The following is a 15,412-nucleotide window of genomic DNA, read 5'->3' as shown; positions in this document are numbered from 1 at the left end:
AGACTTACCTCTTGACATATCATTGCCATACTTACACTTGTTCCGAGCAATCTTGACTCATAGTGTACATCTTTGCCACTACATACTTACTATTTCCATGAATCGTTCCTACAAATTCCCATGGTAGACTCATCTTGCGCTCGGCATACCAGGTTTTGCTTAATCCTTCCTATGCTTGCTCGTTAGTTTTTCTTTCTAAGAAAATTTCGTAAATTAGCACACGGGTCATTGACGTTGACGATTTTCCACTATATAATAAAAATTATATTGAACCTAGGCCCCAGTCGTTACTCTAAAATCACAGAACGAGTCGATAACACATATGTGCCATCAAATCTTAGTTCTAGCGAGTTTATCCCACTCTATGTGAGTCGTAACAGACCGGTACTTACAAAACTTTCATTTTAAAATTTCAAAATGTCAGCTTCAATCACCCATATGCGTATGTCTTTCTAAAATCTTGTAAACTTTATGATTTATCATCATAACGAGCCTTAGCAAATCAATCAAGCAAAACATAGGTTTGAGGAGTACTCATAACTCCGCAAAATCCAAGAACCTTGTGATTTCATATAACTCTTCACCACTTTAAGTCCTTTCTTCATGCCTTCACATCTGTGACGTCCATTCTAATTTCAGGAACCTCTAAACTCTTGACCCAAGCTCATCTTGAATCTTGACACATTAACTTCCAAAGTTACCTTAGACCGAATCAACCTCGTTAATGGTTGCCCATGCCTTTTTCCTTTGGAAACCTTAGGATGTGATATGCATTCGTCACTTGATATCATAAAAGGTTTTGTTGCATAAAAGATTGTGGAGACAACCCCCAAAAGTCACTGTAGACCCTAAGGATGAACTGACAGTTTTTGGAAAAACTGAAAATTTCTCCCCAGGTTCGCTATTGGCTAGTTTCTTCAGCTTAATCTTCCGGAAAACATTCTTTGCATAAAAATTCTTATTTCTCAAGTAATCCTAGCATCGTAAAATATTCTATAACATATGCATGGCAAGCATCATTCTTTCCTAGCATCGTAAAATATTCTATAACATATGCATGGCAAGCATCAACCTAATTCGATACAATTCTCGGCACGTCGGAAACTAATGCCTCTTTCCTGATAACTTAAAACTTTCACTTGAATCCTTAACTTCTTCTACTACGAGTAGCTTACCTCATTACGTTGCCGCTTAACACAACTTTCTGAACATTAAAATTGTCCACTCTGAACATACAAGTCCGTAATTTCAATCACATAACACTATTCCTGAGGGCCTACTAACTTTGTCAACATATATCAACTTCTCCCTACGATGTCGGAACATCCCTTCTTAACATTGCCTTACATTCCCGGAGGATTCATACTTGTACTTGCTTAGTTCACCGACCACCTACTGGCACGATCAACTTCTTACTAATACTCATTCTGAGTTCTTACTCCTAAGTTCACACTTTCCAGTGCATCTTCATCACATACTTCATTCCTCCAGGGTCCTATTCAGCTCTCAGGCATCAATTCTAATCGTCCAATGCTAATTTGAGTTGATCAGGCTCAACTAACAACAACAACTAGAACATTTACCCAAAACCCAATGGTCCCACTACCTTTGTTGTAACTTAATGACCCAAGGCACGATCTGAATTGACTTGCTCTGATACCAAATGTAACACCCATGCTAGACGTATCTAGAAAGTCTAGCATGTGCGTTAGTTTAGTACTGGATACATTAAAAATTTACAACATTACATCTTCGAATGGAAGTCTTATACAACAAATGCGTTCATACAATAAGATTACAACTTAGCTTTTCTAAAAACATAGCAAGCATGTCCTTGCATATCCATATCATCCTGTAGCAGGTACGAACGAACACTTGTTAAAACATCCATTCGGCTACTAGCTTGCTAATCCATCCTGATATCTGAAACAAATAAGGATTGGGATGAGACATAATGTCTCAGTGAGTTCCACCTAACCCTAGGCTATAGGCAACCACGGGGGAAACCTACAGTCACCACGTGTCTACAATACAACCTGTCGGTTGATTATACATGTGTGGGGACTTGCTTACTTAGACGGTTGTGCTTGCTAGGGCTGTCATAATTTCTTAACTTGTTATAGGCTTCACTTCTTATATGTGCCATGGCGGTCAAGGGGAATCTAAAACCGCAATGCCAAGATACGCTCTATGCATCAAGGCTCTCATATACTTCTATCATGACACGATTCTAAACCAGACGCTTAGGGGAAAGCTAAGATCGTCACCGGTATATCTTTCTTTACTTGCTTCTACTTGCTTCATATGTTGTATCTACAACATATCATCTCTTATCACAAAAGCGATTCTTGCTATCTTACTACTTCTTGACGATCTACGCCAAGTCTCTACTAGTTCTTGACGATATACGTCAAGGCCCTATAAAATACATATACATGTATAATAAATATGCATAGTCAACTTCATTGATTATGTTAGCGTGTAACAAACAACATTATCTGAGTTCGTTTTACGGATTAGTCCCGGGTGGAGTAACCCCGGAAGTTAATCCCTTACTACCAGTGAAATGCTTAGCAAAAGCGCACCGGACTCCCTTAGTGATGTGCGGGTCCCTTACGGCTTACCCCGTTCCCCTTGGAGAACCTTTCATATCCAACCTTGGAAGGAATACAAAAGACACTACACCTTAACTTAGTGACATGCGGCTCCCTTTCGGCTTAACCATTCCCCCTTGGGGAACCCCTTGAATCCAACCTTGGAAGGATTACAAGAGACAAGACACTCTTAATAAAATCTTAGTCTTATGCATGTATGAAGGTTAAACCTATTCATACTATCTCTTATACCACGGATCCTTAAATGATCCCACTAGAGGTAAACTTATATGCTTGCTTAACTTACTTTGTGAATAGATATCAATCGATTCACGTCTTGCCATACTCGTTTGGTACTTTGCTTCTATGCGAAGACATTTCTCTAAATCACTTCGCATCTTATCAAGCATATCACTAATGCATAACATTCTATTTCTTTATAAGCTATTCTAGTTGTTGACAAGCTATGTTAAGTCTCTACTTTTATTCCCGATCTTAGTTCATCTCTACCCCACTATGCTTCTTGAGCCATCCTTGTGATACATGCTAAGATTGCCATGATTATTGATGCAAGGATCAATTGGTGATATTTGCAAATTTCCAATAATTTCTAAAGACCGAAAATGCCATAAACCCAAGTTTCAAGCCATTTATAAATTCTAAGATTTGATAAAGCCAAGTTTGTTCCATTAGAAAAATAAGTGAAAACGGCAAAAGAACACTCTAAAACGATCGCAACGGACCCCCACACGACTGCCCCCAAGCACCCAAACACAAGAAAACGCAGACGTTGTCCTGTCTGGGGCGCCTGGTGCCAGGAGTAGGGCGCCTAGCGCTAGCTCTCTGACTTGTGGGCGCCTAGCGCCCTTGTTCAGGCGCAGCGCTCCGTAACGTGCGTTTTTGCGTGTTCCGGCCGCGGGTTTTTGCCATTTTCGACCCAAAACTCGTCCAATTCGACCCTGTAATGCACCAAATACATCCAACAACATGTATAGACTTATTTAAACACATCTCATGGTAATTTTAACATATAAACAACAAGAATTACTTTGGGGGTACTAAAGTTTCATAAAAGCTAAACTAACATAAATCATGATTTCTTCACAAGATTGAACAAACCCAAAGGTAGGATATATATCTATGGAACTCACCTAAATAAGATTGCACTTGATTCCCAAAACCTCCAAGTCCTAAGCTCAAGCATGCCAAAACCCTAGCTCTTGGTTCAACACAAATCCATGGCTTTAGCTCATCAATCCCTCTTCTTCCATCTTTCTCTTTGTTTCTTGATCATGAAGAACCACATCATGCACAAATTCATGCTTCTACTTCCAACATAACCAAGACCCTAACCTCTTGAGGTTCTCTTGGTGAAAAGAAAGAGTAGTGGTAACAATTCAAACCAAGCTTCCATACTTCACTATGATCTTGAAGAAGCCTTGCTCAAGTATGTATAAAGATGTAATCAAATTCTTGGATGGCAAGGAGAAGAGAGGAAGGCGTGAAAGAGGAGAGAAGGAGGAGAAGAATCTCTTGCCAAAACCTAGAGAGAGAAAGAAGAGTGGAAAGTGAGATATTTTGAGCCAAATTCAAATAAATATCTCTTAAACGTGCAATTACTAAATTGCCCTTGCTCCAAGCGTGTTTAATACGACACTGATACTTGACTCGTATTTAGCTGACATTACATAATAAACATTCTCCATTACACTTATTTTCCATGAACTTAAATCCTCTGGCATGATCGACTGGTAATATTCCGATACTGACAGGCGGGATATTGCATTCTCTTCTATTTATAACCACCAATTGAGTTTGTTTCTCACTTAATCTTTTTATCAAATTTCAGATTTTTTTTATTTTTTATTTTCTCACGTAAATTTTAGTTAGATTTACAATATGCACCCCAGTTCCTTATTCTCACTAAAAAGGCTATTTTCTTAAAAAATATTTTCTCTCATTCTCTTTTTAATTAAACTACTATCATTAATTAAAGCTCTGGATTATCTATACTACCCTTATTAATATAATGTCTCTATCCCAATTAACTAACTAACCTCACTCAAACATGACAAAAACTGTTTTAAATCAAATAAAAAAAATAATAAAATAATAATGTCAAACAATCAATACTAATGCTAATACTAATAATAATAATAATACTATTTTTTTTAATAATAATACTAATATTATCTAAAAATAAATTAATATTAAAAATCGGGGTGTTACATTGTGCTTTGGAATAAATAAGAAGAAATGAGTAAAAACCATGGAATTAGAGGTATAGAATGAGGTTTTAAGGTGTTGGTGTTTTAATGATAATTAATCATATGAAATTGATGTTAATGGATAAATTGTGTAAAATTGGTGTTTTCGTAACGGGTGTTGGTGTGCATGGTTGTGATTGAGAATTGAATTGGTGAGAAATTTGTTTAAAGGTTAGTGGTGATTTAATTCTAATAGGGCGAAAATCTATTTCACGATTGTCCGGCAAATGTTTCCTATTGCCCGGTCAATACATTAACCTACCATGATTTCCACTAAAATAGGACTTAAAAGCATTCTCTATGTTTATTAAAGAGACATGACATGATCGTGAATTTTTTGGGAAGACTTTTTTCGCAATGTATAGCACTTATGCATATACTTAAAAAAGTATTTGTTTGTTGTTAAAAAGGAAAACAAATAGTTTCCCTTCCAAGAGAATGATGTTTAAGGTAATTAATTACTAAATAAAGTCATTGTATCCAACATTAAAACTCCACAATTAATGTTGTATATAACACTCTACGTACTAGGGGTGTTCAAAACCAAACCGATCTAAACTAAAACCATAAGCCGTTTTTAAAAACCATAAACCGCAACAAAAAAAAATGAATATATTTATGCCTTTGGATGTTGTTTTGTAAAAACCGTAAGTATTGGATTGGATTTCAGACTAATTTTTCAAAATCGAACCGAACTAGAAGTAAATTTTAATACATATTTATTGTTTTAGTAGTATTATATATTGCATTTGTATATTGCTTGTTATTATGAATAATAGACATAGTGGATGTCCATCCATTTCCCATTCCACATGATTGTAACTCCCACTAGTGAGTGGATTATAATGTGATTTTTCCTTTACCTATATGTGTCCTATAAATAGGACTTATATTGCAATGTAAAGATGTACTTGTAAAGAGAATAACACAAAAGCTCTCATCTTCTCTATCTTTGATTATCTTCGCTACATTTGATCTTGTCATTTAGTTTATTTCATAACACGTTGGCACGAAGCTCTATCAATCGGAGCATGTACGACTTGCACAATGTGGTGAAAGCCTGTCTTGATTTCTTTCCCTAGTCATTTGGTTCCGTCATCCCTTTACACCAAATTATTACCCTTCTTTGATCATCGTTCAATATTTTTCTTTAAATAACCACACACTCCAAATTTAAGAGGTACTGCAAGCAAGGACAAGAGGTAATGTAATATCACTCTTCATCAATCACCAATTTTAGGATGGGCTCCGCAGCCAAGTGCTTCTAATTGTGTCGTATCTATCCCTCCTAGACCAAGTAAGTATTTCTCTTCAATCTAATAGTCTCTCTCTCTCTCTCTCTCTCTCTCTCTCTCTATATATATATATATATATATATATATATATATATATATATATATATGAATAATCTGACAAGATAAAGTATACATAATCGGTATTCACATGATTAATTTAATTGTTTCATTACATCCAATCCCAATTCCATAGATACCTAAGTAATTTATGTTTAGAGATTTCTAGATAGCCAAATAATCATGGATGAGGGATTTTGATGAATATTTATATATATGAAGGCTTCATTGTTATCATATTCTTAAAATTCAACAAAATATTAGTTTGTGTGTCAATTATTTTGACTCTTTTTCATGTCAATTATTATTTTTTATTTTGCATATTAGTTTTGTTGAAAAAAAGTTGTTTTAATTGTATAATTGCCATACCTTTCTTTATTATATTCTTGTTAAATTCCGGAAGAAATTAACATTGAAGTATCCTTGAAGGATTGTTCAAACAATGAAGTTTTTGTGTGATATAGTTCTTGAAGAACTATATTTTTTTTTAATATTAAAGCACTTCTAAAGGTTTGCTCAAATAATGAGATTACTTAACCATTATTTATGAATATTTGTTTCTTCCCATTGAATTAATGCAATCGTGTTAATGCAATTGTGTTACAAAGATTGAACCACACTTAATTCATACCTAGAAACTGGCACCATCGATCTGCTTCTCCTTCTTACCTTTTTCATCAATTCTGCTATTTTCTGTCTTCACGTACTGACTGTTTTCACAAGGTTTCTGCCATGCCTTTCGACTGGCAGGCAGAGCTCTCATTGCCTGCAACTACTACAGCCACAGCCGCACCTTCTCCAATGGTATTGTCATCTGCAGCGGCGGTTTCAGCTCCTACTCCACCACCGCGTTCCTTTGCTCAAGCTTTGGTGGCATCGCACAACAATGTTCCAAAGACCGTAATGCCGCAACCTACTATTCGTTGTGATACACTCTCCATTCGGATTTCTCAGCCGGTATATGAAAAGGGGGTCAACTTTTGTAATAGGAATCTCCGTGGCAGATTGGTTCTTAACAAAGGCGAAAAACCCTATGCATCAAAGGAAATTGAGGAAAAACTTAAGAGACAGTGGAAAACGGTTGCTCCATGGACGTTACTTTCCCTTGGTAAGGGTTATTATGAATTCTTTTTCTCCAATGAATCTGATATGAAAGTTGTTTGGGCGTTGGGAACGGTAAATTTGAAGCCGGGGTTGCTACATTTATTTGAATGGTCCGTTGATTTTGATATGCACAATCAGAGAAACACCCATGCCCAAGTATGGATCCGATTGATGGCGCTGCCACAAGAATATTGGATGGAGCAGACTCTCCGTGAAATTGCGAGTGCGGTTGGCACGCCGCTTGTTCTTGACAATGCAACACTGAAAAGACTCTTTGGACATTATGCCCGTATACTTGTAGACATTGACTTTTCCAAGAGGATCTTTCATGAAATTCTTGTGGAAAGGGAAGGTGCTTCTTATCCTGTAGAAGTTGTTTATGAACGAATGCCGGATTTTTGCTCGCATTGTTAGACACTTGGACATGATGTTACTAACTGCCGTTGGTTGTACCCAAGGAAGGATGTCATGTCTAAGGAGAAAGTTGCAAAGGGGAAGACGCAGATTCCAGTCACCAAGCCTAAATGGGTGCCTTCTAAAGAGAATCCCTCTGGTATAGGTTCATCCAAAGCTTTCGAAGCACCTACTGCTCCTGCTGTGCCTCAAAAAGCTATGTCTGCTGCCGAGGTGCCCACAGCTGCGGCTCCAACACCAACACAGACAGCCCCTAGCGTGTCTGATGAGATTCCTCAAAGTACTTTGCCTTCGCACCCTGTGTTGGAGTTAGCTTCCCATGATGATGTGCACGTTGACGTGCTTTCGGATGATGTGGAACAAGTTCATTCGGAACCACGGGAGGAGTTGGAGGTTCCCCGGGTTCAGGATGTACAAGTACCACACCCATCCTTGGATGCCCAGGTTTCTGAGCATTCTTCACCGGTTGATTTGGAGGCCTCTGCTTCTGCTAGGGAGATTTCTCCACCTCAACTTGATATTGTTGTTGCGCACGATGACGTGCAAACCAGTCCCCCAGTTGGCCCCCTTGTTGTCAGATCCATTGCAGACGACACTGCTACTTTTTTAGAGATGGAGAGAATGGTCCAGAATTACACGGTTGAGAATCCGGGGACTGATGCAAATGCAGACCGCATTTTGACTCTTGAACCGCATAGCAATCCAAATGTTCAACACGACTTGGACCTTTGGCTGCGTTTTCGTGAATATGACAAAGCCAATGCAGAGTTACCTTTCACCCCGGTTCTATCAAAGAAACAAAAACAGCAAGTTAAGAAACAACTTCAGATTGGTAAGCCACCGCCGTATAAGACCCGTTCTAAGGGAGGTTCGAATTCTGGTTCTCAATGAATTTTCTATATTGGAACGTTCGCGGTTTTGGTAATTCTGATACTAAAATTGCGTTAAAGAATTTTTATATGTCTCATAAACCTTCTATTATTTTTTTGGCGGAGCCGATGATTACATTTGCACAGGTTCCATCTTGGTATTGGCACAGTATTGGTGTTACTAAATATTGTACAAATGTTAGAGATAATTTGATGCCGAATCTTTGGGCACTTTGGGGCTCTGAGGTCATTGCTTCTGTTATATTTGTGTCCTCTCAGTGTATTGCTTTGGAGCTTACTTTGCAGCAATCTTCTGTCTATATAGCGGCAATATACGCTAGCAACTCTCATATTATTCGCCGTCAGTTATGGGCTGACCTCACTCACTTGCAGGGCTGTTTTCAGGGTCCTTGGTTGTTTGTTGGGGATTTTAACGCGGTGCTCGGTGCTCATGAAAAAAGGGGCCGCAATCCTCCTTTGCGGGCTTCTTGTTTGGATTTTGCTCATTGGACTAATGCCAACTTATTGAAACACTTACCCACTTCAGGTCCTCTCTATACTTGGAATAATTGTAGATTTGGTACGGAAAATATTGCCCTTCGTTTGGATCGGTGTATTTGTAATGAAGATTGGATTTCTTTTTGGAGGTTGAGTAATTGTAGTGCTCTGGCTCGTCATCAGTCAGATCACCACCCTCTTTTATTATCCCTTGATGTTAATGTTGTCCGGCATGCGGTTCCTTTTAAATTTTTTAAGGCGTGGACGGAGCATGAGGAATGTCGTAGTTTGGTTAGTAATAATTGGGGGCGGCATGTTAGAGGTACTGGAATGGTTCGACTCCAGTTGAAGTTGAACAATTTGAAATCCATTTTAAAGACTTGGAATCGCACAGTGTTTGGAGATGTGGATAGGCAGGTGCGGTTGGCTTTAGAGGAAGTCAATCGTATCCAACTTTTGATTGATTCTGAAGGTTACTCCGATGTTTTATATGCTCAGGATCTTGAGGCACAACAAATTCTCACTAAGGCATTGGCTTATCAGGATATGCTTTGGAGGGAGAAAGCTAGAGACCAGAATTTTATCAAGGGAGACCGCAACACTTCTTATTTCCACAGGATGGCTAAGTTAAGGGCAGCCGCTAAACCTATCACTCTTCTTTATGATGGGGATATAGTTCTTACAGAACCTGCTGCAATTGAGGTACATGTGCTCAATTATTTTCAATCTATTTTCAGCGTTGATAATAATTGTGTGCAAAATGATATGGTGGATAGAGCTATTCCTTGTTTGGTTTCGGAGGAGGACAATCATAGTCTCCTTAGGCTCCCTTTACGTGAGGAAATTAAAGGGGCTGTTTTTGATTTGAATGGAGATGGAGCTCCCGGTCCCGATGGATTTGGGGGACACTTTTATCATACTTTTTGGGACATCATCGAAGTGGATGTTATTCAGTCGGTTCAGGAATTTTTTACCACGGGTGTGTTACCGCCTAATTTTAATTCAAATATGTTGGTCCTTATTCCTAAGATCACTGGGGCGCAGGCCATGGGTGACTTCCGTCCTATAGCTCTTGCAAATTTTCAATTTAAAATTGTTACGAAAATTTTAGCAGACAGGCTTTCTCTTATCACCATGCGTATCATTTCTCCGGAGCAACGGGGTTTTATTCGTGATAGAAATATTTCAGATTGTATTCTTATGGCATCAGAGGCGGTTAATATGCTTGACAAGAGACAGTTTGGTGGCAATGTTGCTTTGAAAGTTGATATTAAAAAAGCATTCGACACATTGGATTGGGATTTTTTGGTTACGGTGCTTCGAAAGTTTGGTTTTTCTCCTATGTTTATGACTGGATTCTTGCTATATTGCATTCAGCCAGGCTTTCTATTTTAGTGAATGGCAAGGCAGTGGGTTTTTTCTCTTGCTCTCGGGGTGTCAGACAAGGTGACCCGTTATCTCCGCTTCTCTTCTGTATTGCTGAAGAGGTTCTAAGCAGGGCGATTTCCATGGCTTCCAATGCGGGCAAGATTGTGCCTATGTTTTATTGTCGTGGAGCTTCTATTCCGACTCACTTTTTGTATGCGGATGATGTGTTAATTTTTTGTGCAGGTACTAAACAAAATATTAGATGCTTGCTGAATATTTTTAATGACTATTCTGAGGTGTCTGGGCAGATTATTAATAACAACAAAAGTCAGTTTTATGCGGGAGCTATGACAACCTCTCGTTCTCAGATGATTGCGGGAATGTTGGGGTTTAGTGCTGGTAGCATTCCTTTTTCCTACCTTGGATGCCCCATTTTTAAAGGCAAACCGAAGGGCATATATTTTCAATCCATTGTCGACAGAATCAAGGTAAAATTTGCAACTTGGAAAGGTACTTTGCTATCTATTATGGGTCGTGTACAGCTGGTCAAGTCCATTATTCATGGTATGTTGGTTTACTCTTTTCACATTTATATGTGGCCAAGACGTCTACTTCATCAATTAGATTCTTGGATAAAAAATTTCATTTGGAGTGGTGACATTTATACTCGTAAAGTGTGCACGGTTTCTTGGAAGGTTATGTGTCGAACATGGGCAGCAGGTGGTCTAGATATTAAGCCGACTCGTCTCATTAATGAGTCCTTGATTTTTCTTCTTGCTTGGCAATTCTCAACGGAAGACTCTCAATGGGCAGCGTTGATGCGTCATAGATTCCTCAAGAATGGCACACCGCCACAACACTATTTTCAATCTTCGGTGTGGACGGGCATTAAGGAACATTTGTCTACTATCTCTTCGAATTCTCTTTGGATTGTCGGGACAGGTAAAAACATTAATCTTTGGACTGATAATTGGCTCGGTATGCGTTTGGTGGACTTGTTACACATTTCTCCAACTCTTCACACAAAATTCCGAGCTTCGGTGGCTGATGTGGTTGTAAATGGATTGGGCTTTCTTCCAGCAGCAGCACTTGCTGTTCCAGAAGTTGCTAGCCGTGTTGCTAGCATAGTTCTTCCAACCGATCCTTTGTCCGATGAGCTTGTTTGGCTGCACTCGTCCGATGGTAAATTAACTTCGAAACTTGCCTTTAAATTTCTGAATCCGGTATCTGTTTCTTTACCTTGGGCTGCTGCTATATGGAAATCTTGCATTCCCCCTTCTCATTCATTTATTATTTTGCGCATAATGCATGGAAAAATGCCCACGGACGAAAACCTTCGTCGTCGTGGCTGCATCATTGTTTCTATTTGTAGTTTCTGTATGGTTACGGATGAGACATCTGAACATTTATTTCTACATTGTTCCTTTGCAACTGATATTTGGCTTTGGCTGGGTGGTATTTTACATATTAATTTCAATTTGGCATCCTTTGAGTCTCTGATCAGCTCCATTCCACCAAATTGTTCTTCCCAACTGCGTGACATTTATATGGCAGCATTGGTTCATTCTCTTCATGACATTTGGTTGACTCGGAATTCTTTACGATTCACTAATATGACATCTTTGGTGCACTCGACAAAGGCGCGTATCCATGCAGCGATTAGTTTTAGTGGTAATATTTCCACGGGTAAATGCATTGCTTCTGATGCAGACACTCTTGATGCATTCTCAGTTTCTCCTCATAACCGCCGTGTCAGTGATATTTTATCGGTGGTTTGGAAGGCTCCATCGGCCCCATGGATAAAAGTGAATACGGATGGCTCTTTGATTGGTTCTCTTGCGGCTTGTGGTGGATTGTTCCGTGATCACCTTGGTTCCCTTTTAGGTGCTTTTGCTTGTAACATTGGCCACTCTACTGTTTTTTATGTGGAGGTTTATGCTTTCCTTCTTGCTATGGAGTATGCAGGCCAACATGGTTGGAATTATATCTGGTTGGAGAGTGACTCGACGAGTGCTCTGATGGTCTTTACACACCGTTCTCTTGTCCTGGTTGTTCTTCGTAATCGTTGGTATAACGCTTGCAACCAAGGTATCCAGGTTATCACTTCTCATATCTTTAGGGAGGGTAATTGTTGCGCCGACTCTCTTGCGAACTTGGGTCACTCAATTCAAGGGAAGGTTTGGTTTTCGGTTTTGCCTGAGTCTATGCAAACAGACTTCTTCTTGGACCGGACCGGGTTTCCTCGCTCTAGGCTGCCGTAGACAGATGTTATTTTTATCTGCTGTTTTTCTATTTTTCTTTGTTATCTGTTTCTTCTTTGTTTTTGTTTTGTTTTTTGAGGGTTTTGGCCTAGTCCCCCCTCATGTTTTTTTCCCCCCTATTTTAATAAAATTTTTCTATGAGTTTGGCGGCATAGGATGGGGGTTCTGCGGAGTGCCAACCTAGTTGGGATGTCGTTGCTTCCCCCTGATGCCTGTCCATTCTCCTGGCTTAGCAAAAAAAAAAAATTCTTGAAGAACTAATAACACCAAATAAGATCATATTTTCAAGAAGTCTATAAGTTCTCTCTGATCTTAGTATTAATTCAACAAAAAAAATTAAGACTAAACATCTCTGAAGGATATCAATCAGATTTTTATCATTGTTTATGAAGATTTGAGATATATTTGATATATATATATATATATATATATATATATATATATATATATAGTTGATAGATTTATTGTTGAAAATAAGATCTATTTTAAAATAAGAGTATTGAAGAGTTACACGTTGAGAATGTAATCTAATTCTCGAAGAATTAATTTTTTTTTTTAAATCCCTGAAAAATTGCTCAAATAAAGAATTTTCTTGATCATTGTTATGAAGATTTGGAATATAGTTCATGAAGAACTGAATTTTAATATTAAATCATCATGGAAGGATTGCAAAATTGTGATTTTATGCCTTTTAAATGTGCTCCTGAAGTAGCAAAATTGAAAATATCAAGAATATTTTAAAAGATAAATCACATTTGTGATGAAACATAAGAGTAGTCATTGATTGAAATGATGAAATCTCGCATGATAAATTAAACCTTATTTTCAGATTGAATCATCCATACTATTTGTTTCGTATAATCGATGTTGTGTTTATAATAAATGATATGGTATAAATTTTTATTCATCTAGGCTTTGAACATGTGAAGATAGTAAAATTCTATTATTATAATTTGTGATTATGATCTTTATTTTTTTATGAGTTTTCCCAACACAGAGAAAATATAGGTAATGTCATCTCTTTACATACTTGATACTTATAATTTATGCTCCACATATTATTATTTTTTGGTAGAATGCTCTATATAATTGCTTTTCTATTGAAATAGTAATTATTATGTTGTGATTGTGATGTTATTACTTATTTTGAAAATATTAAGTTTAAGAATAATATTATTTTGAATTGGGAACCTTGTTAGTTGACATAAGAACTATAAATGAATTTTGTATTATTGATTCCATCTAAAAAATATGTCTATGATATTTTGATGTCTCAAGCAAATATTGCTCCTAGAACTTGGCCTCACTTCGGAGCACATTAATTTTTATGTATATTTTGTTGGATTTTGTTTGTGAATGAAAAATGTTTTGTGAAAGACTACAAATGATGCTATAATTACTTGAGGCTCTAGAAGAGCATGATATATTGTCTTTTGTGAAATTAATTTTAGTATTATATTTAACACTATAAAAATTATAGAAGATTCCATAAGAGAAAATATATTGTTATATGGAGTAATATAATTACACACTCATAATGCATTATATGATATCTAGAAGAGCATTATATGAAACTAATTTCATAGAAATTTATTACGTTTCAAGGATATCATTCTAAATTGATATCATACTGAAGAGAAATTAAAAAAAGTTAAATATCTCCATATTAAGAGATTTAAGAGAAAATAAGTGTAGTACAAAAAAAAGAAGTTATCTCTGATTTATACTACACTTATATTAGTGCAATGGAAGCACATATTATTGTAAACCTGAAGTTTACATATTATGTTATTAGTGCAATGGAAGCACATATTATTGTAAACCAGAAGTTTACAAATTGTTGGCAAGACCGGTTGGGTTATCCCGTATCTATTATGATGCAGAAACTAGTTGAAAAAAAATGGAGATTATTATGTCAACAATTTGACGAAGAGTTTATTTTCTGAACTTTTCAGAAAACATTTGATAAGTATCATTCGTCAATTGAAATTAACATTGAACAACTGGTAGCATATGCTCATAAAAATGGACTTGAAGATCCATTCTTTAGATGTCTAAAGTTAATTGTATAATTGATACTTACGAGATCATACCTTATAAGCTCTAGTTTGGTTATGAGACCATGTCTAATAAACTCTATGTTTGGAATCAATAATCTTGTATGTTGAGATATTGATCTGCATCAAGCCAATACATTACTATATATAAGTCCCCCATAATCTATCATTGGTTTTAGGTTAGTAACCTAATATTTCTCATCCAAGTTGATTTTTGGATGTGTTGTGTATATCGCAATTGCTCCAATATAATGCACTCAGATAAATCTTGAAAGAATATTGGGAAAATATATTTGATATATATGAATCTCCATCTATCATTAATTGTGTTGAGCCATCTTATTTACAGCCTAGTAGGTTGATTATCAATTGATGGATTAGTTTTCTCAATATTAGGGGGAGATAATAAGCAGCTGGAAATGTGAATCTGAAGTTCAAATAAATTATTTGAAAGAGAATATTATTGTCTCATCTTGATCCTCAAGATATAACTCATTTGCAAATTTAAACAAATTAAATAACAGTTGCTAATTCTCCAAATGAAAAAGATGTCCTTGTCGGATAATCTAATAAGCAAATGAGTCTCAACCGTGCCTGAAGCATGGTAGATCAATCGGTTCCAAATATA

The 15,412-nt window shown here is 37.0% G+C and overlaps 1 pseudogene; it reads left to right on the top strand.

The window, feature by feature from the left end:
* Nucleotides 1–6,945: 6,945 nt before the first annotated feature.
* Nucleotides 6,946–8,622, top strand: LOC146937818 (uncharacterized; annotated as a pseudogene).
* The last annotated feature ends 6,790 nt before the right edge of the window (nt 8,623–15,412 follow it).

The sequence above is a fragment of the Medicago sativa genome, chromosome 3 (genome assembly GCF_051527215.1).
Source record: "Medicago sativa cultivar Bolivia chromosome 3, Bolivia_mono, whole genome shotgun sequence".
NCBI classification, from domain to species: domain Eukaryota; kingdom Viridiplantae; phylum Streptophyta; class Magnoliopsida; order Fabales; family Fabaceae; genus Medicago; species Medicago sativa.
Note: the sequence above shows the minus strand (reverse complement) of the source record. Positions and strands in the feature narration are given on the sequence as shown.